The 26,797-nt window shown below is 41.4% G+C and overlaps 1 long non-coding RNA gene across 1 annotated transcript; it reads left to right on the top strand.

The window, feature by feature from the left end:
* The first annotated feature begins 7,789 nt into the window (after positions 1-7,789).
* LOC140687313 (uncharacterized) lies at positions 7,790-8,674 on the top strand. Its single transcript, XR_012061659.1, has 2 exons — positions 7,790-7,876; positions 8,408-8,674. It is a non-coding gene; the product is annotated as an uncharacterized lncRNA (long non-coding RNA).
* The last annotated feature ends 18,123 nt before the right edge of the window (positions 8,675-26,797 follow it).

Raw genomic sequence — 26,797 nt, 5'->3', positions numbered from 1 at the left:
CAGAGAGAAAAGAACAGTTACTTACAAAGTTATGACAGTTAGGCCTTGGACTTAAGATGAGACAAATGAGGTGCCTAGGGTACAAAATTTAAGGAGATGTTCACTCTCCAGTTCAACAGCAACAAGGACTCAAAATACTTAATAGGAAAGGAGTGGTTTTCCTCCCTTAACAACAGGAAATTACTCCTTTTTAATTTTAAAATGACTCTTACAGCAACTGACATTGTCTAAAAGCTATAATATTCTGTCCCTTTTAATTTCTACCAAGTTGTGCTTAAGGAAAAGGGACTAAAATCCTCTAGAGAAGTGTTTTTGTAGTTGTTGGATTAAAAAGATGAGACAACATGTAGCAAGCTAAGGAGGAGGCTAGAAGGTTTGTAGATCTAAATTTAATACAAAATTTGTTATGTGTCCCAGAATCAGAAAAATTTCAGCAAGTCACAAAAAGATAGTCTCAAAGTAGAATAGAAAGATATCCTATCTAACCCAGAAGTAAAATGAGGGTTATTCTAGGGCAGAGATCACAAATACTTGACCTGAATGCTGCCGTATGTGTTCAAATCTTCTGTCCATGCCAGGTGCCATTAATTAACTGCAACACGCCATTCTCTCTTTTCTCAGCTCAGATGTGGTCTCAAAGGCTCTTCAATACAGGACTACTGAAAGGAGTTACTAAAGGCTTGGGGATCTCTGATGTATCTTTAAAACCTAGGGCAGTACCTGGAACTTTCTTTGTGCTCAATAAATATTTCCTGAAGGACGAATGAATTGTGGAGTTGACAAACCAGATTAAACCTATTGCCATCACTAGCAGGCTAGTGATTAATAATAATAAATAATAGGATCTAGAAAGGTAACTTTTTGTCCAGCCCACTCTAGAATAGATGGGTTCTGGGAAGTTAAGGCCTCCTGGTCTGGGAATGTGATGTCCCATTGGAACGAACTGAACATGAAGGAATGGCCTGGTGCGTTTGTGGGTTGTGCATGGAACTGAGGTAGTTCTTAAAGGTGATGCTTGCAGATTTTTGGCTAGCCTCTCTTCCTAACTCCAACTTGTCCATAAATTTTCTGCATTGAGAATCAGATTATAAGGGCCAGCAGATAACTGGAGACTAGTGGATCTGAACCAGAGTTAGGTTCTCCCAGGCCAAGTGGTATACATGGGTAGGACTTTTTCTTCTCTGGGCTTAATAAGAGCTTGAGAACTAGTGGTGAGGGATTCATGAGCTGAGAATCAGAAAAGAGATCTGATGCTTAGAAATCTGCGTATCAGATTCTGTTTATCAAAGAGGGACAGCACCAGCTTGTGTGAGGGTTTCTGGAAAAACTTTCCCATCTCCATGCAAAGATGGCTGAAGTCTCCCTGAAGCTGGACAACTTTAGACTTTGAGCTGAGTTGATCAGATAGATATCAGATATAAAGATATAGGTATAATTTTTTATTTTTAACATTTTACTTTGAAAAAAATTTAGACTTAGAGAGGAGTTAGAAACATAGTAGAGAGTTCCTGTCTACCCCTCATCTATTTTCTCTCTATGACCATGCCACAGTTATCAAAAAATAAGAAATTAACATTGGCACAATTCTATTAACTAAACTACAGACTTTATTTAGATTCCGCCAGTTTTTCCACTAATGTCCCTTTTTGTTGTTGTCCCAACATCTAATTCATGATACCATGTGGTACTTAGTAGTTGGATTTTCTTAGTCTCTTCCAATACGTGACAGTTTCTCAGTCATTCCTTGTCTTTTTTGATATTGACACTTTTGAGGAGTACTGGTCAGGTGTTTTGTAGAGTGTCTCTCAATTTGGGTTTGTCTGGTGTTTTCTCACAGTTAGGTTGAAGTTATGGATTTGGAGAAGATTACCATAGTAGTGATGGGCCCTTTACTTAGATCAGTTCCTGTTTTGTCTTACCCACTTCAGTGTGGCCAAGTCACTTATTTGTACCATGGTTAGATTCATTTGTCTGTATTTCATCTTGGATTTCCTGGACATTTTGGTTAATTTTTAAAACTTCGCACATGGTAGAAGTCACTGTTTGTGGCGTACAGTTCTACGGGATTCGACAAATATATACAGCTATATATTTACAACCACAGTACCATACAAAACAATTCCACTGATCCAAAAATTCCCTTGTGTTGCCCCTTTCTAGTCAACCACTCTCGTCATTCCCAACTCCTAGTAATGACTGATCATTTTGTTGTCTATAATTTTGCCTTTTCGAGACAATTATATAATTAAATAATTCATTGTGTCTTTTGGGTCTCACTTCTTTCACTAAACAAAATACATTTATGATTCATTCATGTTGTGAGATGAATCAATAGTCTGTGTCTTTTTATCGCTGAATAATATTCCACTGTATGAATGCACCCAGTTTGTTTATCCATTCACCTATTGAAGGACATCTGGGTTGTTTTCAGGTTTTGGCAGCTGTGCATAAAACTAGTATAAACATTTCCATATAGGTTTTGTGTGAACATAAGTTTTTATTTCATTGGGTAAATACTTAGGAGTGTGATTGTTGGTGTATATATAAGTGTATGTTTAACATTATGAGGAAAAATCAAAGTCTTCTTGGTTTGTCTATAATGACTGTACCATTTTACATGTTATCAGCAATGTATGAGCATTTCAGTTGTTTTGAATCTTTGCCAGCAAATTGTACTGTTAGTTTTTCTTTTTTCTCTTGGTTTTTATTTCTAGCTGTTCTGTTAGATGTGTAGTATCTCAATGTGGCTTTAATTTGCTTTTCCCTGATGGCTAATGATATTGAACATCTTTTTATGTGTTTATTTGCTCTCCATACATCTTTGATAAAGTGTCTGTTCAAATGTTTTGCCCAGTTTTTAATTGGGTTGTTTGTTTACTTACTGTTGAACTTTGAAAATTGTTTATAAATTCTGTATATCAGTTCTCTGTGAGATATAGAATTTGAAAATATTTTCTCCCACTGTGTGGTTTGTCTTTTCAGTTCCTTAACATTGTCTTTTGCAGGGCAAAAAGTTTTAATTTTGATAGTTTTTGTTTTATGAATCCTGTTTGTGTTGTGTTGAAAGACTTTGCTAAATGAAAATCATGTAGATATATGATGTCTCCTAGAAGCTGTGAAGTTTAATCTTTTACATTTAGATCTACATCCATTTGGTGTTAAATTTTATATAAAGTTTATAAGACTTAGGTTAAGATTTTGTTTTGTATATGGATATCCAATTATTTATCACCATATGGTGAGACTGTTACTCTTTCTCCATTAAACTGTGTTTGTATCTTTGTCAAAAATCAGTTGACTATATTTATATGGGTTTAGTTTGGGCGCCTTCTTCAGTTCCATTGGTCTATGTGTCTGACCTTTCACCAACACCACACTGGTTTGATTACTATAGATCTACAGTAAGTCTTGAAGTTAAATAGTGTGAGTTTTCTAACTTGCTCCTTTTCAAAATTATCTGGGTTATTTTAGTCCATTGTTTTTATGTATACACTTTAGAATCACATTTGAATATCTATATAAAAGCTTACTGAAGTTTTGATTGGGATTACATTGAAACTACAGACCAAATAGGGGAAAACTGATATTTTACAGTGTTGAATCTTTCAATCCATAAACATTTTCTATCTCTCCATTTATTTACATCTTCTTTGATTTCTTTCATGACAATTTTTTAGTTGTCAGCATAGAGATTCTGCATGTAATTTGCTACATTTATACACAGCTAATTATTTTTAGATTTTGGTGCTATTGTAAGTAGTAACTGTTAAATTTTAAATTCCATTTATTCACTGTTCATGTATGGAAATATAATTGAGTTTCATTTATTAATCTGTACCCTGAAAAAATCAATTATGGTTTTAAGAGAGTTCTGTGTGTGTGTACGTGTAGATTCTTTGAAATTTGAAAGACTGGCTAAAAGCTTATCAGTTTCATTGATATTTTGTAAAACAGCTTTTGGTTTTATCGATTTTTCTCTATTCTTTTGCTGTTTCCAAATTCATTGATTTCTGGTCTTTGTTATTTCTTTCCTTCTGTTTTATGTGAGTTCTTATTTGCTCTTCTTTCTCTAGTTTTTTAAGGCAGAAGTTTAGTTTAGTAATTTGAGACTTTTATTCTTTTCTAATATCTTTTAATAGCGTAATTTTCACTCTGAGCACTTTAGCTACATTCCATAACTTTTGACAAGCTGTATTTTCATTTTTCATTCAGTTCAAAATAAATGATTCATAGCAAAATGTAAACTACCAATTCTGACCCAAGAAGAAGTAGGAAACTTAACCTGTTACAAAAGAAGAGATTATAAAGTTGATAAGTGATCTGCTGGATAGGTTAAAAGCAGAGCTCTACCTAATAAATTTTAACAATCAGATAATTTCAGTATTATTAAAAAGTGTTCTAAACCATTTAAAGAGGGAAAGCTCTTACAATTCATTTTAGGAGATGAATATATCTTTAGCACAAAAACTTTATAAAGAGATAGAGGGGACAGAAACATACTAAAGATCAATCTCATTTGTCTCAAGACAAATATAAAACTATTATGTAAAATATTGCCTATTAAAGCTCAGCAGTATATGAAAAGAATAATATATTATGACCAAGTAAGGTTTATTTTAGGATTATATTTGATATTTATTTAGGTAATTGATTAATGAATAAATTACAGGAGAAGACTACATAAACAGTGGTCATGACAAAAATAGTATGTAAGATAACTGGTTTATTAAAATTATATGTTTGTATTCTAAAGAATATGTGTGTGTATGTGTATGTGTATATATATATATATATATAGGGGTGTGTGTGTGTGTATATATATATCACTGAATCACTATGCCATACACCAGAAACTGATACATTGTAAATCAAAAAAAGCCAAAAAATTTAAAAATAAATAAAATTGAAAAAAAATTGTGTGTTTGTATCTAAATTCATAAATATATGTATTAAAAGGGGGCCAACAATATTTTGGGATGTCATGTGATTTTTTTCGCCTGTTTCCTCATACTTTTGCATATTGCTTGTTTTTTTCATAATGAGGACACATTATTTAATCAGAACTATAAAGCTGTTCCACTGTGAGAAATAAAAACAAAGCAAGATGTAGTCACCCATCCCAAAGAATTTATCGAAAAATCTGAAGTCCAGTTGAGAAGGTGGAGACTTGGAGTAGCTGAACCCAGAGAAGATTCAAAGGAGGTGGTAGGAAGAGGACCTGGAGCAGCTTCTGAGCCAAAAGAGAAGACACACCTAGCACTGGACCTGGAAGCAGTGGAAAACGATTTTTAGTTTAGTCTTAGTCTTGACTTTGGGGTCAAGGCAAATGCAGTGCCCAGGGAGACTGTTCTTTAAGCCCCAAATTAGAGTTAGCTCATTTGTTTGGTTTCTCTATCATCAATAGAAATAACCAATCAGCAAACAAAAACCCAGGCTTTAAAACAGAATCCCAATTCTGGGGCTGAAGACCTAGGAAATATTTTAAAGAGCAAATTTTTTCAATTTACATTCTAGTTTTTTGGACACAATGTAGTTCAGAAGGAGAAACCAGAAGACTGACTATTTTGTCCCCATTCGAGAAGGAAAGAAAGGTTTGAACTAATTTCTGTCTTGTTACAGAAAGCAATAACTGATTTCAGACTGTTTTTGCCGTAGGACTAGTGCCATCAGTGAGAAAGATGTGATCAGTTCCCCAGGGATTGTGTCACAAAGAAAAGTTGTACTGGTACATTCTGCAAGAATTGTTGTATTGAGAAGATTTTCAAAGAAATTCTCAAGAAAGGAAAATTACAGCATTCTGTCCTCCGAGTGATAAAGACCTGCATCCCAGCCTGAACACTGGCTTTGGAGTCAGGTGCTCAGAATGCACAGTTTTTTTGTAAAACCTATTTTCACCTTATCAAGTTAGGTTATGCAAGCTTTTCATTCTCTCTGACTCTTAGTTTTTTCATCTATAAAATGGGAGTGCCGATAATAACACAATGTAGAAAAGAGCACTTCCTTGATTTATTGTATGTGTCAGTAGCATAATTCAAATGCAAGCATAATCATGAAAATGTGTATTTGAATAGGTAAAGCTCACAAATGCCATCACCAAAGTAGCTTAAATAAATGTGAGGCTTTTCCCCTTTCCAAAGCTTTGTAAGCTGCCTGAGATCACTGAGGAGTCCTGTTAAAGTACACAGCAGCAGAAAAGGGTTTTAATACAGAGTCTGAAGTCATGAAACACAGAGCAATGTCAGAGATCTTCGAGGACGATGTGCTTGCCCTATTGAAGCAATTAAGGTTCCAAGGGGTAAAGTGAGTGCATCAAGGTTGCATGGCTTCTCTATGATGGTTTCAGGACTAAAATTCCCTTGACATTCCACCTAGTGTTTCATTCTTACAAATGAGAGAGGGCTGGCTCACTCTTTACTAGCGACCCCTACTTGCAAGATGTGAACTTATTAAAGCTTTCTTGACCACTCCGGATTATCTTTCTATCAGTGGAAATGATCTTTTTTGTCATCCTGCTTTCCCCGTAGCCACCTTTAACACTGCACCTTAAGGACTTATTGAACTGATCTGTCTTCTCCACTAATCTGATAGTTCTTTAAGGGCAGGAACCATGATGTATTTCCTTCCATCCTTCCTTCCTTCTTTCCTTCCTTCCTGCTTTCCTTCCTTTCTTCCTTCCTTTCTTCCTTGTCTTCCTCTCTTTCTTTCTGAGCACCTCAGTCCTTGTTCTTAAAGCCTTCCACTGATTGGATGAGGCTCACCTACATTATGGAAGGTAATCTGCTTTACACAATGTCTACTGATTAAAATGTTAATCACACCTAAACAATACTTTCACAGCAATATCTAGACTGGTATTTGGCCACACAACCAGCTACTGTAGCCTAGACAAATTGATACATAAAATTAACCATCACCATCACAAATAGTAATGAAAGGAGAGAAGATTGTGAGAGATTGTGGTCAGGAAGTTGGATGCTTGAATTAGTGAATTTGGGGGTAGAGCAGTATGACAGTCCATGCTGTGGATAACTAGGGTGGAGAGAAGGAGATCTTTGGAGATGTGAAGGCCAAGGAATTGAGAGACCGGCATAATGACAGGATTCATCTGCTTGGACGATGAAGTCATCAAGGATGCTATCAGATAACGCAGAAAGGAAGAATTTGAGCTATGAGCTAAAGCATTTACGGAATGATGGGTAATGATCAGGAGGAAGAAAGGTGACGAAGAAAAGGGAGAGAGGGTGATATGGTCAAATGGCATGAATCTAAATGAAGTGGATTCTTACCCTCAGCTCCATCACTGGCTGGCCGTAAGCAAATTACTTAATCTCTGTGTGCCCAGGCTTTTTCATGTCTCACACAGAAATTCCAATCCTGCTTTTCTATTCTAGGATTGTGGTAGGGATCAAGGATGGTGGTAAATGAAAAAGGAGTTTGAAAACCTGAAAGGCAGCAGAACTGATTAAAGATAAGTAAGATTTCTTGATAATGATAGTTACTAAAACTGGAGTCTCCAAACAAGTGAAAGAATTTCTGGTTTTGATTCAAAGAACCTGAGGTAGCCAGCCTCCATGATGGCCCCCAAATAACCCCCACCTCCTGGTATTCACACTCTTGTGTAGGCCCTCCCACATTAATAGGACTGATGTATATAATGAAAATAATGTGACAGAAGTGATGGGATGTGACTTCCAAGACGAGGTCACAGAAAGCATTGTGGTTTGCACCTTGCTGTTAGATCACCTGCTCTGGCAGAAGCCAGTTGCCTTGTCATGAGACATGACAGTCCTGCATAGGAGCCTGTTACTAGGAGCTGAGGCCACCTGCCAGTAGCCATGTGAGAGAGCCATGTTGAACGCAAACTCTCTAGTCCCAGGTAAGCTTGCAAAAGACTGCAGCCCCAGGCAATATGGCGACTGCAAGATGAGAGACCCTGAGCCAGGAACACCTACATGAGCTGCTCTTGAATTCCTGACCAATAGAGATTGTGAGCGAAAAATATTTGTTATTTTAAGCCACTAAGCTTTAGAGTAATTTGTTATGCAGCAATAAATAATATAAGAGGTGTTTGTGTCAACTGAATCTTAAACCTCTTCTTTATTCATACTTCCTACCTGTGTGTGGAAGTGAAAGTATATGCTTAGAAATGCATGTTGACAGAAGCCAGGAGGCATGTCTTTCTGTTGTGAGGTGTTGGGGAGTCTCTTATGCTCCTTAGACTTCAGCTCACCCAGGTGTGAAATGGAGGGTTGCCGTGACACTCCAGGCTCTGTCTAGCTGTCAATTCTGTGAGCAACCTCTTAATGACAGAGCTGGCTCACAAACCACATGTGATCTTACTATGATGCCAATTTAAAGCTCAACAGACCAATTTCATTGACTGAATTGCCATCAAACTCTTTTTCAGAGGGAAGGCAGACCAGAGCAAGGCCAAGGAAAGGTAACTCCACGATCAGGCATCAGGTCCAGGGGCAAGGAGCAAGGCGAAAAGAACTGGAAGCCTAAATCCAATCTTTATAAAGAGGTTTCTCCCGACATACGCCCAAAAATGTGTTGTCTGCAGTTCTGCCTTCGTGATACGCTTGATTATATATTTATATGTTTCTGTTCCCTCTAGATTTGTTTCACCTTATAAATAATATTACATTTCACAAAATTAAATTTCTGGAGTTCCTGCTCTGACTAGATCTTTCCAATAACCACATGATTTGAAAATTGAAAAAAAAATAGCAGAATAGGTCATCTAGTATTTTAGATACATGTAATTCTCACACAGTGAAGTTTTTCTTCCGCCATGGTTAACTCCATCCACTTCCCACATTTGCCCATTTTAAAAAGTAAGACATTCATATTCAGTTAAGTTGGTTCGATTTTTTTTATATCCTCTGACCTAGATTTCCATACTCCCCCACTGGCTGTAACATCTGTGGGGCCGTCTTGCAGTCAGGACTGACCTGGTAAAGGTAAGGGTGTGTGTAGCTATTTGGTATTCTCGAGAGAGGATCAGATCCACGTCTTTCTCTGTTCTATTTTCTTAGTTATAGCTTAGACGGCTGTTCTCCCAATCCATCTTTCACTCCTCCTCTGGTCTCTCTCTCTCACACACACAATTGATCCTAAACTGAAGGGAAGTAGGCCTTCTGTCTAACTTGTTTTTAGGGTTGTATAAGCACCTGCTTTTGAGAGGTAGTGCTGCTTTCTGTTGTATCAGACACATCTTTTGTGCCGCCTCAGATTCCCTCAGCAGCGCCACCTCCAGGCCCTCAGCCACTGGCTCTGTCTCAGCTGCTGCTCCTGCCTCCCACCTCCACCCAGACCCCACACTTCCCTCTGACTGCGGCCACGCCAGCTGCTTGCCTGGGGATGCTGGGTCCCCGCCCGCTTAGGCCGCAGCTGTGCAGCCAGGCTAATCAGATGCAAGTCTCGTCCCTGTCCCCTTCTGCCACTTCTAGACTCTGATGAGATCCACCCCACAGGCATGGGAACTGGCCAAGGGAGCTGGATGTCACAACCCAGAAGTCCCAGGTTGGGGGGGATTGGAGGATGAGTAGTGGTGGTTAGTGACCTACAGAATGAAATTTTACCGACAGGAAACAGGCCATGATACAGAGCCCACCAATAAATTTCCTCTTCTTTCTCCTTCCCGTGGACTGGGCCAAATGCAGCTTTTGGAGCTGCCCTGCCTGGCCCTGCAGTTGCCCCTGCAAAGTCACCTGCTTGTCTCCTCCAGGCTCCTGGTAAGACAGTGACCAGGGAAGTCATGCATCATCCCATTCTCTTTCTCTGCTTCCTCTCCTCCCTGCCTCCCTCACCTTTATGCTCTCTCTGTCCTGGGATTTGACCTCCCAGATACTCAGCTCTTCATCCTTGACTGTCTTCTAGGGAACCTAGACTAAAACACTAACTATTCCAGTACTGTTTTTAGAGTGATTCATTTATACACCTTTCCTGTCTTCCTGCTCAAAATCCATGTGTGGACATTGGGGATCTGCCTGCCCATGTGGGTCTATATTCAACGTTTACCGATGTCTACATACACATGTACTTAGAATTTCTCTCTATAATTAGAGGTACGTGAGCTACCCTGACCTTACTGCTGGTTCTTGGACATTTCAGGCATGTTCTCACCTTTGTCTTTGCTTTTTCTTCTGCCTGGATGACTCTTGACACAAATGTCCACATTCCTTCACCTTCTTCTGGTCTGTGCTCAGTGAGTTTTCCTCTGATATTTCTATTTAAAATTGGAACCCTCCCCTCTTCTAGCAGCCCCCATCTCCTCTCCTGCTTTATTCTTCTGCATAGCTTTGTTTTTCTGCCTCTCCCAACTAGAATATGGGCAACACAATGAGGGCACAAATTTTCTGTATATTTTCTTTACTACTATATCCGCCAGTGCCTAGAACGGTGGCTTGCACATGGAAGTGCTCAGTTAGTGATGGTTAAATGGATGAATGAATTAATCAACCAATTGATCAATTGTTAGTATCTATGAGATAGTGTGTCAGCACTGACTCATTTTCAGAGGAAAGGTTGTATCATGTATGTCTCTAGAACAGCTAAAATGGGCTTACATGGTGATTGAGTGCATACAGTGAAGATGATAAAGTTCATAGGAAAAATCCATACCTTTAAGTAGGCACTGAGAATCTACTGTGTTCCAACTGCAAGCGGAAGCAGATGTTAGCAGCCTACCTCCAGTTCTCCCATTCAAGACTTATCCAACCTTTGACAACTGGCTTAACCTTTTCCTAGTCCCAGAACTCACCTATGAGGTTGGGATAATCTCCCAGGGATTATTAAAAGGATTAAATGATACAATGCAAGTAAATTGCCTAACACACTAGAATTGCTTAATAAATATTTATAGTTATAATGTTTTATTATTATTACAATTTGTAAGAAGCTACACAGAGATACGATCCTAGAGAAGTTGGGACTTGAAGAATATTTAGGATGTGCAGGAAGAGGGAAAAGTAGAGGAAAGGAGGCAAGAACAAGTCTAGAAGCCCAGAGGCAGGGATGCACAGGGTGCGTTGGAGGGAGCAGCACCGCAGGTGATGGAGGGGGAAGGAGTGGGGCAGGGGGAGATGTGTGGACAGATTATGTCGGGAGCTTGGATTTTAAATACAGCTCTCACTGGTGGGTTTTGAAGATCTTGGGAATGGAGAAAGGAAGGGAGACCTGTCTTGGTAGACTAAAGGGAGGGAAGAAGGAAATATGGAAAAAAAGTTGAGAAGCCAAAGTAAAGACTGGCCCTTGCCCAAAAATAGCCTTCTCATGTGTGATATTCTCTTAGAATGTATTTAAAGCATTAAGATGAGAGGGCAGTTCAGAGCACTGGATTAATTCCCTTTTCTCTCTCCCCCTCTCTTTCTCTTGCCCTTTTATTAAGAAAATAAAAGAGACTTTGAAATATTAAGAGATAGTGGGATTAGAACCTTCTCCTGCCAGCCCCAGTCTTTCCTCCCCTATTAATTTCCACTTGATTAGAATTCTTTTTGATGTGTTTAAATATGGACAATAGGAAATAGAAGGGTGAGTTATTGAATATCAGTGAGACAGTATTAAAATAATCGCAGCTCCCATTTTTTTATATAGACACTTCATCTATATGTATAGTTTCCATTAGGAATAAAGTAGACACCCCCTTCTCCCCTACCTCAAGTAATTATGATTTTTTTAGCTATAATGAAACTCTTAAAAGTTAATAGCTGATTTGTAAATCTGCAGCTTAAATTTTTTAATTTAAAAAAATAAGTTTTAGAACTCTGGAAAACTAAGAATTATTTTTTCTTGCTTTTTCTTTTTTTTTTTTTTTTAAAGACGTGAGGGACTTCCCTAACTTTAAACTGAATCAGTGAGGGCTTTTTAGTATATGCGCACTTTTGAAAAGAGCCAGGGCTCTTGGGTGGAAGCTGTGGTGCTCTGAGGAACCCTCTTCACTTAGGGGCTGTGTGGAGGGGATGATACTGGTGCTCAAAAGTTCTCCAGAAACACGAGAAAATGTCTCATGGCAAATGCAACTGCTTATTCTTCTTTTAATAACACGCCCACCCCTGCCCGCAATCTAGTCCTGACGTTGGCTTTCATGCTGAAAGCTAGATCTAAAGGCCCTTGAGGAACAAAACAGGGGTCTCAGAGTTTATTTAATGCATGGAATTGGGGCTTTCTGAGATGATCATTATGGAACTCCTAGGGTGCTAGCACCAAGGACTCATGGCTCTTTAGAAAGTCAGTTCTTGATAAACAGCAATTCATAAATCTTTTCTGGAAACCTAGAAACGTCTTTTGACTTATAAATCTTACCTTTTCATATTACCATTAGCTACTCGAGGCCCCAAATATTTAACAGGCTTACAAGTAAAATATTCTTTTCAAATCGTTCCAGCCAAACACAAACTATGCTAGTACCTTCTGTTATTGATTTGTATATTTCCTTTGACACATAGGAGCACTGAGTCCCTGTCACCTGTGTGGGAAAGGACAGAGACACAAGGCTTATGCTGGAAGAGTTCAGACTCCTTAGGAGTGTAAGCAACAGTGGGAAAATATAAATCAATGGGAGAGGTGGGGAAGCACGGCATAAAAATACACAGATACAGAGGAGAAATTCAGCAGAAGCTTCCTCTGTCAGACTAACTAGGAGGCAGTCTGCCTGAATAAGCAAAAAGCTTGACTCACATTTATGCCTTAACATTTTAGAAGGGTAGATTCTCAGTCCTCATGAATCCCCCTCTTCCTACATGCTCCTGCCCCATAGACTTGGTCCCAAGAAGTCCCAAGGCCGCAGCAAAAGGCAGATGTGAGCAAGTGGCTGGCAGCTCTACCCCAGCCCGCAGCCCTGATTTAAATCTGTGCTTCAGCAAAAGGTTTTAAAGAAGATATTTTAGGCATCTTTGGGTCACTGTTCAATTACCAGACTCCTGAATACTAAGCCTGGAAAAGTCACAGGCCTGACCCACAGACTATAGCTAAGGAAATCCATTTGTTGCGTCCGGATACATCAAGTTGCACATTCTGATGACTAACAAAGTATCCTTATGGAGACGTACTTCTGGGCTTGCTTTGATCAGTGCCTGAGGCTTGTCACTCCTTGAAGACCAGAGTAATGGCCTCTGCATTCCCCACATCGTCTTGTACAACATAGAATATCAATCCAATACTTACTTTTTGCACTGGAATAAAAGGACCAAAAATTTATGAACATTTTTAATGTATTTGATGGCTGAGCTTTCTGAGCAACAAAATAACTGAAAAACAAATAGCAAACTATAGTCAGACAATGGGCAGTAACACTAGAGAATGCTTTCAATTAGAATCCCCCAGGAAATGTCAGGCTTATACTCACCCTGTGTCTGGAACCCAGTCAGCTGGATGCTACAGTAAGTTCATTACCTAAAGTAAGCAACGTGACCTCCCTGGACTTGCCGCATTCTGCTGGCCCAGTATTCACCATCCTCGCCTCCTCTGTGAGGGTACCCAGCAGGGCTGACTTCATGGGGGCATGATCCATGTGAAAGCACAGGGCCCTGCACTTACAAGGGGGCCCCACGCTTGGTTTAATGCTCTGCTCTTGCCAGTTGAGATCCTTAATCATCCTTTTTTTTATTATATGTATATATATTTTTATTAAAGTATAGTCAGCTTACGATGTTGTGTCCATTTCTGGTGTATGGCATAATGTTTCAGTCATATATATGTATTCTTTTTCACTGTAGGTTACTGCAAGATATTAAATATAGTTCCCTGTGCTGTACAGTATAAACTTGTTAATCAATTTTATATGTAGTAGTTAGGATCTGCAAATCTTGAATTCCCAATTTATCCCTTCCTACTCTCTTCCCCCACTGGTAACCATAAGTTTGTTTTCTATGTCTGTGAGTCTGCTTCTGTTTTGTAAATAAGTTCATTTGCATCTTTTTTATTAAGATTCCACATATGAGCAATCTCATATGGTATTTTTCTTTCTCTTTCTGGCTTACTTCACTTAGAATGACATTCTCCAGGGACTTCCATATTGCTGCAAATGGTATTATTTTATAATATTTTATGGCTGAGTAGTATTCCATTGTATAAATACACCACAGCTTCTTTATCCAGTCATCTGTCGATGGACATTTAGGCTGTTTCCATGTCTTGGCTGTTGTAAATAGTGCTGCTATGAACATTGGGGTGCATGTATCTTTCTGAGTTAGCGTTTCCTCCAGATATAAGCCCAGGAGTGGAATTGCTGGATCATAAGGTGAGTGTATTTTCAGTTTTTTAAGGAATCTTTACAATGTTTTCCATAATGGCTGCACCAAACTGCATTCCCACCAGCTGTGTAGGGGGGTTCCCTTCCCTTTCTCCACACCCTCACCAGCATCTATCATTTGTGGACTTTTAAATAATCACCATTCTGTCTTAATCATCTTTGAACAAGGGACTCCACATCTTCACTTTGTCCTGGGCCTCACAAATTATGTCGCTGGTTCAGGTCCCAGATTCACCATTTGAGGGGCCGATTGTTCTGAAATGAATTAAAGCTATAGATTTTTTTCCTAATTCATGTGTTGCCCAAACCCCTGAATTTAAACTATAAAAATTCTATTCTCAGGCCCTATGCCTATATTTTCCTTTCAAGTAGGGCCATACGTGACAGGACAGCACTCACTGTAAGAATTCCTAAGACTCTCCCTTGGAATCCCAGCTCTTTTCTATGACTAGAAATCCCTAATTCTAGATGCCTGCTTGGCCATTACCTACTGGCCACACCAGAACAGAGGACTGAGAAATCCTACTGGATCTTTGTGCAACTCAGGAGGGAGTGTTTGCAATTGCCAACTGTTCAACATGAGCTGTCGCAGGGCAAGTCAGCAGGCGTGGCTGGCCTCCTGGACATGGCCACCAGCATCTTGAGGGCTGTGGCCCCAAAGGACCTTGGGATTGATCTCATCAACTCATCAGAGAAGATTAGGAAATAGAAGCCCAGGGATGAGAAAGGATTCGCCCAAGGTTGCAGACAGTGAGGACGGGAATCCTGGTCTCTTCTGATTTCCTGTGCCTCCTTTCTCATCACCCTCATTTGAGCCTTAAGTTGTATGGAGCAGGTCTGATTTTTCCCACTGCTAATGCAGAGGGAGTCAGAAACCACCAGTACTGAAGTGACATCAGATCCAGTGCCCTCTGTTCTGGGCAAGTATTCGTGGAGATTCAAAATAGGACTTGGAAGTAGAATCATAGATGCAGGTATGTTCACCTTTGTATGCAGCAGGCTGCAGGCACCATGCAATCATGAAGACAGCCTTAAAGGAGGACTGAAGGTGAATGGCTTCTCTCTGGAAGCCTGAGGTCAGGAAGAGATCTTTTCATCCTTCAAGGCCCAGATAAAGCCCACTTTGTCCCCAGTGATGGCTCCAACTACCCAAGCTCTCACCATTTTCCGGGTATTGTGGGTTCCACTAACATCTGGAATCTGTACCACATGGCCCAGAACCTGACAGTTACACTCTTTTATATTAATCTGTTGTTATTAATGCATTAATCTTGTTATAATTCATTATTGATCCACCTGTGTTCATTTGGGCCCAAGCTTATATTTTCCGAGATCAGCAAGTGTTCTTATTAACTTGATTCTCCCTTAGAAGTAGCTTCAAGTGATGAGAGAAACATGACTGAGCACGACAGCCTGGGTTGACTGATGCTGCCCCCCTCCCCCTGCCATACGTGTGCGTGCGTGCGCACGCGCGCACACACACACACACTCACAGAAGGAATTGTCTTTGGTTCACCAGACTTCTTCTAGAGTCCAAAAGTGAGAGAGACAAAGAACAGGGAAATTCCAACTGCGTGGTCCCAGCCTCCAAACTAGTCCCCTGGCCCCTATTCTCCTGGCCCTGCCTTGATCCGGCAGGAAATCTAGGCTCCTGGCCACACTGGGAAAGGCAAACTAATAGAACCCCTCCTTCATCCCTGGTCCCTCTTGTCTCCAGGTTGCTTAAGGATAACCTGTCTTGGGACTGAATTCACATCTTTTGTCTTTTTAGATGGTGTTTGCTGAAATGGCCTGAATTTCTAAATTTGATGAACCCTGGAAATTGGCTTTCCTCAAATCTGAGCTGAGAGATGGGGGTGCGGGGGGTTCCCAAAGACAACAGACTACAGGCAGGAAGACGGAAAGAAAACGGAAAAAAAATGCCATGAAAGAATGTGGTTGTGGGCTTTTGTTTTTGGCTTTTATAAAAGGTTTTTGAAGCCAAAGAACAAGGCAAGGTAGAAAATGATAGGGAACAACCACACAACCGGGGAAAGGGAAGGGACAAAATACAATTGTTCCCTCTCTGGTTTTCTCAAAACAAAACAAGAAAGAAAGAAAGAAAAAAACTGAATGACAAAAGCAGAATTATTCTCAAAAGCTCTCATGCTATAAAAATCAGTTGGTAAGGAGTATTACTAGCTTGGAGCTAGGGAAAAAAAATCATTTCTGAAGTGCATGTTTAGAGAGTGGTTTTTTTAATGCAATAAAAATGGAAAAGAATTTGGGGGGTGGGGTAGGGGGAAGCCCTCCCGCCGCAGCGCTGGGCCGCTTCTGTCTTCCGGCTCTGGGCGAAGATGCCCAGCCTTTCAGCAACCCATTATCGGCCTCGCTCCTCTGCATTATTCTCCAGCAACCTTATCAGACACAAGCATCGCCTCAGATGCTGTGACTGGAGTCTTGTAATTGTCCCCGGTTAGAGCTCAATAGCACCTTGAACCATCAGAGCAATCTCGGCTTTTAAGGAAAGGTCTCCACAAGGAGATGCGGTGAGAGAATTTGCCTGTGGCTATGTGAGTTCTTTAATAGCCAACTCTCTCTCCTCTGCCAGCCCTCGCTGCAGAGCCTGTGGAGAGATGAGAAGTCTCTTTATTTATCACAGGGCTCTTCCGAGTGCCTGTTAGGCAATGATCATATTATTTATTACCAGGTGCGCGGTGCTGTTGGGGGCAGGGTGGGAAATGATTACTTTAATGGGCCTTCGGCAGACACAGGCCCCAGGAGATGAAGGCAGGGAAGGGGAGGAAGAAAATGCAGAGGACAGGGAGGGGTTTGCTGGGGCTGCTTAAAGGTGAGACAGAAAAGCCTGCACAGAAAAACATAATTAATGGCAAATATGTATTATACGTGATTAATTACGGTAATTCAGTTGTAAAAGGGGAGGATGAACGGGGTTCTCAAGTAGGTGTCTACTTGCAATCACATCACCTAATGCTTGAAGAAAGTTTGAGAAAGGCTTCTCCTGCTAGGGAACTAGCAGGATTAGTTTTGGGTCCTGAGAATTAAATTTTCAAATGCTGGGAGCCCCAGGTCTCAGGACGTGATCAAGAAGTATCAGGCCCTCAGAGGTACACACTCTCCAGACCAGGAGCTCTAATTTAAACAAATCAGGTTTTTTGTTTTTCTAAAAGACATAAATAATATCAAGAGACTGACTATGGAACACAGACTTTGGAGTCTTGGAGAAAGAGATTTTGTTAGGATTCTTTCCAAGTTGAAGGTTCATCAGGTTCGATGGAATCTCAGATCGCCAGGCTTCTCTGAGCAAACCAAGGGACAGGCAGGTGGTGAGGTCTGGATGCAGCTCCCAGGGCAGTGTCGGCTCCTGCTGGTTCTATGCTGGTTGTCTGGTCCTCCAGACACTGTTTTCTCCCAAATGCCCACCTCCTCCCAGTCCCCCAGCTGGAAAGGACAACTGAGTCAAGGAAGTCCTCTCTGACAATCATGTCATCCTTCCATGGAAACTAAATGCAACAGATCTTTTAAAGTGAAGGAGACACTTCCTCCTTCCATCCAACCTCCCACCCCTATCATAGGTGGTCCAGCTAGAAGACAAGTACCCTAATCAGGATGATATTAAGCTACAAAGTACAGATGCCCAACTACAGTGACTTGAATAAGATAAGAATTTAGTTTTCCATGTGAAGTCTGGAGGTTGACATCTAGGACTGTTGTTGCTGATACTCTGCAAATCTTAGAGCATGGTTTCTAGTCTCAGGGTTGCCTCGTGGTTGCAAAATGAATACTGTGGCTCTGGCAATCGCATCAGAGTTCCAGGTAGGAGGCAAGAAGAAGGAAGAAGGTGAAGGAGTAAAGGGCAAATAAGAAGGAAGGTAAAGGTTAGAGGATAATGGGGGTGCATGTAAAAATGTACATGCCCAGCCAGTCAGCCCCCATTTTAAAGGCACTTTCCCAGAAGCACACTACTCATCAACTTCCAGTGCTCAGGGAACCTTGCCCCGGCAAGATTATACCTCACTTACCAGAACATCACATGGGTACTGTTATCCATTAAGGAACTTGGAAATGTGTTGTTTTCTTTTGTTTTTAAGCTGGGCATACTATTAGCCCCCACAAAACCAGAGTTTGTCAGTAAGTTAGAAGGGGGGAGTAGATTTTAGGAATAACTAGCCATTGACATAAAACAGAAATCCTGGCCCTGAGGAGCAAGCCTAGAGCATGAGTTCTGGAAATGAAAGGCCCCTGGCTGGATGAGGAGGACCATCTCTTCTAGGAGATGCAGAGCATCTTTGGCCACCTGAGGCCTAAGGTCCCTAGAGGAAGGCCCACCATGGACAGGGCCAGAGCTCCATGACAGAAACAAACACCTCAGCCCCCTTGAGTTCTTCTTAGCACCAATCAGGCCCAGTGGGGACCTTTTCTTCCCCACTGTGACTAGTCTAACTTAACCGAACCTGCTCAGCCTCACTCCGTTTTGTCTTCTTGGCACTGACCATCTGGCCACTGTAGGGCCTGCCCCTGCTTTACTAGCCCAGGCTCATGCTGTGGGACCATTTCTCCAGGAACAAGCGAAGCCTGAAAGTCCACTGTTAGGCAAACTATCCTCCCAGCTCTCTTTCAAGTGTTTCCAGTTTGGAGTCACAGTCAAGGGCTGTCCATAGCCCCTCCAACATTTGGATCGTCCTCATCAGGAAAAAGGCTGCTGGGCTCTTAGGAAGGGTTCTGTTCAAATCTGATGGGCCTCTGGCTTGTTACCTACTCAGGAGATTATTAGGTGAGAACCACTGGACTCAAAAACTGATAAACGTGTGCGTGAAAAGTGCTCAGAGGACCAGCATTACGTATAATGATATGACTTTGCGTTTCTATCAATAATAATAGAAGTGATTTTTCCCCCCAACTCCATCATCCCTATATTATAAACTAAAAAAAAAGTGTCCACCACATCTGAGATTGTTGTATGATTACACCTGACTTAAGCTGTCTATAAGAAGTTAATACTTTAGACAAGTCTTTGAACTTGAAATATCCAAATTGTGCCTTTACATCTGCTTTATTGTTCACTAAATTTCCTGAGGAGACCAAGATTCTCTCTTTTGGCTGACAAAGTAGATAACATAGAATTGAGGATTAACTCGTCTAACACATAAATCTGGAAAATGCTAAGAAAACTTAAGTATCAAATAGCGTTGTTATCTTCATGTAAAATGAGTTATTAAGCTCTTACTTAAGTATAATACCTTGCATGTGTGTAATACTTTACAAGACTCCTTTCCAGCCATTATCTTAGTCCCCAGCACAATCCTAAAACACAGGTCAGTCTCATTAGCTCCGTCTCCCTCACAGAGGAGAAAACTGAGACTATGGGAGGTTATGAGTCACGTGTCTAAACTTGGGCATCAGTAGAGTTTAGGGACCAACCTATAGGGACTTGCAGAGGGAGTATGTTCAGCAACCCCTACTGCGCTCTCCCTTTACACTGACCCTGACTCCCTTGGGCTCCTGTGGAATCTGGGGACACATGGAAAAGCTCATCAATGTAGCCAAGATTTAGAAGAGTCATCTTAAGTCACCTCTCATCTGAGCTATTGGATCATGAGGAGTATACATTCTCAAGGCAGGGGTCCTGTGTCCATTGGTAACCACAGTTTTCAGGTTTCCCTCATTACTGCCAAGATCTACCTGCTGTGACCGCAGTGTTCCCTTTCTACCCTAACGGCACTCACTAAGGGTTCAGTAGCATAGATTCCACCCCCCCCCAATTTTTCCTGCCCCTCTGACTTAAGAATCTAGCTCTTTATTGAAGATGTAGAAAATCAGCGATCTGGAAAAGCCTCCACCACATCTCTCAACTGCCTTTCTGATGAAACTGGCCCCAAAACAACTTGAGAGTCATGACATGAAGGTAAAAACCTATGATCAGAAGGAAAAGCTCTTTGCAGCCTGATAGGCTGTTTCTTCAACAAATGTTCAGTGTGTTCAAGTATTCAAATGTGTGACGTTTCAAACAGCAGGCCCTGAGTTTGGAACCTCACGACCCTAGTGAAGGAGGGGAGTCTCAGCAGTGGCCGCTCAATCATGGGAGCCCTCAGGATGCCTGCTCTTGGAGGCTAAGAGGGTGAGAATCCCAAAAGAGGGCTGGTTCGGTCAACAGTGTCAGGCCAGCTATAGCTACAGGAAAAGCATCACAACCCCAGACTCAGCCCCAGGAATGCAGGGTCCCACAGCTGAGAAGAGAGGCCGGAAGTGGAATGGCGATTCCTTCCTGTTTAAATCCACCCTGGCAGTTTACCAGTCAGAGAACACGGGGCTATGGGTGTGTCCAGCTCAGTGCCCATCACAGCTCTTCCTCTCCCAGGGGTGAGGGCTGCCCTCAAACGCCCTCTGCCTGCCCCCTCCCCTCTAGCTTAGCTTTTCCCCTTGGGGGAATCACGTGTTTGGTTTTTATTTTCGATTTCATTCCAGACACAGTCTGTCAGATGACCATTGACTCCATGCCCACAGCTAGCGCCAGGTGCCCTCAGCCTGGCTTAAGACCCCAGCCTAATGGACTTAGGTGGGCGTTTAAGCAGAGTCTCAAAAACAAAGAATCTCAAAAAGAAGAGCCCCTATTGGCAATAAGTGTCATTGCAGCCTCTAATTATTGATGGGACTGTTGCCCTCTCCCACTCCTTTCCCCGGTCCGGTGGACCCAGGGTCACCCACACCCATCAGATGCCCAACTGGTGTCAGAGAACTGAGCGATAGAAGTCACTGCAGACTTCCTGACTCTTTGACCACTTGACAAGGGAGACCTGCCACCTCCTGATTCAGCCCCTCCCTGGCTTGGAGCAGTGCCACTTCATCTTGGCTGGACTCACATAAGGCCACATCCTACAGCACAGCTTTCTGAAAAGTCAAGCAAAGACTGAACATAAAGCCAAGTTCTTGAGAGCCCTGCAGGAAATACCCCAGTTTCCCACGCCATAGCCCACAATAAACTTGCGTTTCTGAACAGCAGAAGGCAATCACATAGAGCTCACACAAAACAAGCACTTTACACAAATAGTTTTAGCACTTATTTGAAAGAGACAGAATAAACATTTATTGGGCTTCCAGAAAGTTCCAGGCAATGTGCTAGACACACTGGTTAGAGTCTATCATTTAATCCTTATAACAACCCTGTGACTTTGGACAGTGCCCTGCCAGCTGACAGAGGAGGGAACCAGGGCTCAGAGAGGTTAAATAATTAGCACCACCGACTCACAGAGCTAGGAATTAGCCAGGATTCAAACCAAGTTTGGCCTAACTTAAAACTTATGTCTGTTCTGATTCCCTGCACGCTGTGATGAACATGTATCAATTCCAGGTTGATGCTTTGCCAATGACACTCACCCATGTTGATCTGCCTGCTTGTCTCAAGCATTAGCCTGTAAACCACTGGCGGGCAGAAGTCTGTCTCATTTGCCTCTAGGCAATCCACATCTAGGATGGAGATAAGAGTTGGCCTGGTGGAGCTTAGTAAATATCAACTGATGTGTGACTATCCACTGGGGACCACATCTGTGTCCAGGAGACTATGCACCTTATTCCTACTCTCAAGGAACCCCAAATCAGATTAACAGCAGGTCCATACAAAGCTTAACAATTGCAACTTAATCCCAAAGATCTGCAAAAGCCACCATAGAAAACATCTTTGGCAAGAATGGTTTCTTTTTGTGCAAATAGCTTATTCTTGCAGACAGTAACTCTTGTGTGCTGATGGTGGTTTCCAAAACACAGCTTTCCCTTTTGCTGAATTTGTGAAAGATAAACATCTGATTAATGTTCCAATGCTTCTCTTCTGATTTTCCAGATTAAAACAGAATAACCATGGTCAGCATTTAAGAAGCCCCTACTTCCCTCAAGCACAGAAATATAGATATTTTGAATCTTCTCACTTTTCAAAGGAGAACAATTCTTATATCCTCCTCTAGGAAGTGAGATATAGCTTTCATCTTGGCTTCCTGAATGAAGAATCTTCTATCTTATAATAATGTCACCCTCTACCGAAAGTTTAAGATGTTGCTGTTGCCTGTTTCTTAAAGACAAGGTGCTTGGCCCTGAGAGAATACAATTCCTGGTATTCATGCCCAGGAACAAATTTGTTTTCCTTAATGTCCCTCCACCAGGCTTAGAATAGGGCTGTGCACGCGGTGTGTGTTTTATAAATGTAGTTCTCTGATTAACTCAGGAAGCTCTGTGTCCTCAGAAAAACTGCTGCCTGGCCTGAAAATGTGCAGATTATCCCCTCTGAGCTCTGTGCAGAGCCAGTACCCACTGTCCCGCCTGTAAAATTCAGGGTAGCAGGAGCAGATCCAGTTTTTCTTCCCCTCTACATGTCAATACCTAGAACAGAGCCTGGCATACAGGAGACCACTCCCAAATACTTGTGAAGCAGGTTTATAAAGGGATGAGAAATCAGGTTTATGAGTACTGAAGAATTTTTCCAAAATGAAATGATCTCCATCTATATTTAGCTCAGACTACCATAACAAAATACTGTAGAATAATGGGTGCCCTAAATAATAGAAATTTTTTTTCTGGAAGTCTGAAATTGAGGGGTCATCATTGTCAGGTTCTGATGAGAACCCTCTTCCTGGCTTACTGTGAGTCCATGTAGCCTTTCCTCAGCCTCTTCCCCTGTCAATCCTATCATACTAGGACTCCACCCTTCTGACAGCATGCAACCTTAATTGCCTTCTCCAAATATGGTCACATACAGGGCTTCAGTAAGTGAACTGGGGGTAGGGGTGAGGGTCACAATTTAATCCATAGTGCAGTCTCTTCTGTTTTCAGGCTCTGAGCCATTGTCTCTGCCATGATCACTTACTAGACTGTAACCATAATGATTCTAAGTCACGGGTCAGCAAACAATGTTCTGAGAGCCCAGTCTGGCCTGCCACCTGTTTTTATATGGCATGCAAGCTAAGGATGGATTTACACTTTTAAAGGTTTGCCAAAAAGTCTAAATTAGACTATTTCACAGCCTGTGAAAATTACATGCTACTCACATGTCGGTGCCATGCTCATTTGTTTAAATATTATCTGTAGCACTACGGTACCAGATTGAGTAATCCAGACAAATCTTATGACCCACAAAGCATAAAATACTCACTATCTGGCCCTTTATATAAAAATTTATTAACCCCTGTTCTAGACTAATGGTCCTCTGGGGAACTTGTTAGAAATGTAAATTATTTGACCTCATCTACTGAATCAAACTGTGGATGTCGAGCCCAGCAATTTGAGTTGTAATAACCTTCCAGGTGATTCTGTTGCATACTGGAGTTTGAGGACCACTGGTCTAGACTAAAGAACGGCATTCTGTGATAAAGCAGAAATTGGCCTTTATTTAAGCACCCACTATGTGCCTGGCCCCAGGCTGACAGGCCATGATTTGGTTTAGCTAGCGGGAGACCAGAAAAAGACGACGCTGGGGAAATCCCTCTGGAGTAGCGGTTGTTTCCATTGCAAAGTAGCCGCATGTCATAAAAGCCGCAGCAGAAAGCGATCCCCAGCGCGATAGGCAAGCATCCGGGCAGGGAGCAGGGGTGGGTTCTGGCAAAAATGAGTTCTTAAATATTTGATTTTCTCTCCAGTCACTGGCCGCCTTTCTATTTGGTTTGGGGCTGAAATAAGACAGCTTGTAAGTAACTGGAGAGGGTGTTTACCCAGTGAATTAGTTCGGCTTTCATTGTGCAAGGGATTAGCGCGAAGCAGTGGAGGAGGCTCCGTTTCAGGTTAGAGGGGCTCGCCGTTCGCTAGCTCCAGGCCAGGACTAATTATCATAGGACTGAGGCCATTAAAGGGCTTAACTACCAGTGCCCCCTTCCAGGACTGGATTAGCCGTTTGCCTGCAGCTCTTGGCCAATAACCATTTCCAGTTCCGTCTGCTCTCTGCCGTGATGTGAGCCGGACAATGCGGCGGACTCACACACAGCACGGAACTGCCAGGCCCGTGGGCGCCAGGCTTGGAAAGCTCTGAGGCTCCGAGGGGCTAAGAAGACGCTCAGCCTTGGGAAGGACTGGAGGCCGCCTGAGGTCTCTCTCATTGCGGGATGTTTCTGGGAAGGTGGAAGGAAGAGCCTGGCGGAGAGAGGGCTGGGGATGAAGCGTCTGTCTCGCTCCAGGGAAGCCCAGGCGCTGTCCAGGGTTCCCGGGAGCCCCAGAGCCAGCCCCGGAGGGCCGGCTGCGGGGCGGTCACTGCGGACTCTGGGGACAGCCGGACACCGGATCACGTGCGCTATCCCAGCGCCACTCCTCTGTCGCACTTTTCCTTTCAGAGTTAGAGGTGGAGTCTGCCCAGTTGTGGGACAGAGGATACCTTCCTCCCCCTTTCCCCGACCCCGTGGAATCGGGCATGTAAATTACCTCATCTCCCTAAATCTCAGTCCTCATCAATAAAATCAATACAAAGGATAGCGCCTAGTCAAAGGGCTATTTGTGGGCTAAAGGGTAGCGAGTGCTGGTTCATTTCAGGGCTCAATGTGTGAGACTTCTTATGCTGATGAGCACCGCGCCGGGAAGAAAGAACCCCCTCTCCACTAAACCTGCAGGGAGGAAGGGCCTTTAAAGACTTTCTAGTTTTCTACTTCCTAAATTTTCCAATATGAAGCTTATTTTTACATGTTAGTAACACTTGTAACATTCTTTGAAAGAGCAGATAAAAATATATATGGCTGTCACCAAAAATAAAAAATATGTGAAGTGATGGATGGGTTAATTAACTAGATGGAAGGAATCTTTTATCAGCGAATCCGTGTATCAAGTCATCACAGTGTACACTTTAAATATCTCACAACTTTATATTCATCAATTATACCTTAGTAAAGCTGAGAAAAGAAGTGTATACATACACATATGTATATGAATAAAAGTATATGCATATACAAAGGTATATATATATATACACACACACGTGTGTATATATACACAATATGGAATATTATCCAACCATAAACATACTGAAATAATGCCATTTGCTGCAACATGGATGGACCTAGAGATTATCATATTAAGTCAGAGAAAGACAAATATCATATGATATCACTTACATGTGGAATCCCCCCAAAAAGATGCAACTGAGCTTATTTACAAATCAGAAATAGACTCACAGAGATAGAAAACAAACTATGATTACCAAAGGGGAAAGGGGTCTGGGGGAGAGATAAATTATGAGTTTGGATTTAACCTATACACACTACTATATATAAAATAGATGAACAACAAGGACCTACTGTATACCACAGGAAACTGTAGTCGATAATTGTAATAACCTATAATGGAGAAGAATCTGAAAAAGAATATAAAAAAAAGAACATGTATAACTGAATCACTTTGCTGAAACTAACACAACTTTGTATTTGGTTTGGGGCTGAAATAAGACAGCTTCAATTTAAAATTTTTTAATAAATTTTTAAAAAGATCTATTAGTACAAAAAAGCCTGTAAAAGGAGAGGATATCTATCTGAAAATACTAATAAAACTGGTAAATGGAAAAAATATATATATATACACACACGTATATATGGATCTGAAGAACCCTCACAGTCACTGTGTGGGCCCCCAGGGGTCCAAAGCCCACAGGTTTAGAAGGACTCATATGTCCAGTTTTCCACCTTGGCAGAGAGGTCAGCTGCTGCTTGCACAGCTCGAAAGGTAGGGTACCCCAACTTCCCACACAGCTCAATCCATTTCAGTGTTGTTCTGATGAAAGAAAATTCTTTTTAAAAATAATACATTTATGACAGTCACCAAAGTAACTGATTATTTCCGGTTGATGAGATTATGAGTGATTTTTCTCATGTTATTTATCTACTAAAACCCCTACATTTACTATTAGAAAGATGTCTATGAGCATAATTAAATTTTTGTAATTATGCAATTTATAATAATTAAAAATCTAGTAAAATATTAAACCAAAAACTGTGTCTCTGTAACTTTTACCATTTGGTTGTAGTTTTAGCCCTTGGTCTACACTGACAAGTCTAATACTGCTCATAAAAACTCTTCGAACATATGAAGTCAGCAGCCAGATAGGAGCCTCAAAGAGTATATGTTAGTGACAAAAATTGTATCAGAAGTGACTGAATTCTTCAGGTGTGCATTTACTTCATTTCTCGGTGGGGACATCTAGACACTTGCAGGCACTTTAATAAGTCGTAACCAAATCTACCCAAGTCACTGGCCATAATCATTCCCAAATATATCAGTTGAAGTTTTTTCAAAAAGCAATTTCAATCATTATTTGGAAACCAAATAAATACCAAGAATCTCTTCAGTTGCCTAATTGTTTTTTGTTTGTTTGATTTTAAAGCGGGCATCATTTAGATATAGAAGAAATCTCATAATATACGGAAAAATGGATTTAAGTTGTAGCAGAATAGAACCATGGCAATATGTTCAATTTGTGGTTTTAAAGAAGACTTCTCAAACTCTACATTTGGTGTGGGGTTGGTCACAAATTAGGAGTCTTCTCTGGCTGTTTGTTGAGTGATTAATCCTTTGTCATAGGGCTTCCTA

This window comes from Vicugna pacos, chromosome 1 (genome assembly GCF_048564905.1).
Source record: "Vicugna pacos chromosome 1, VicPac4, whole genome shotgun sequence".
NCBI classification, from domain to species: Eukaryota; Metazoa; Chordata; class Mammalia; order Artiodactyla; family Camelidae; genus Vicugna; species Vicugna pacos.
This window is presented reverse-complemented; position numbering and strand designations above follow the sequence as displayed.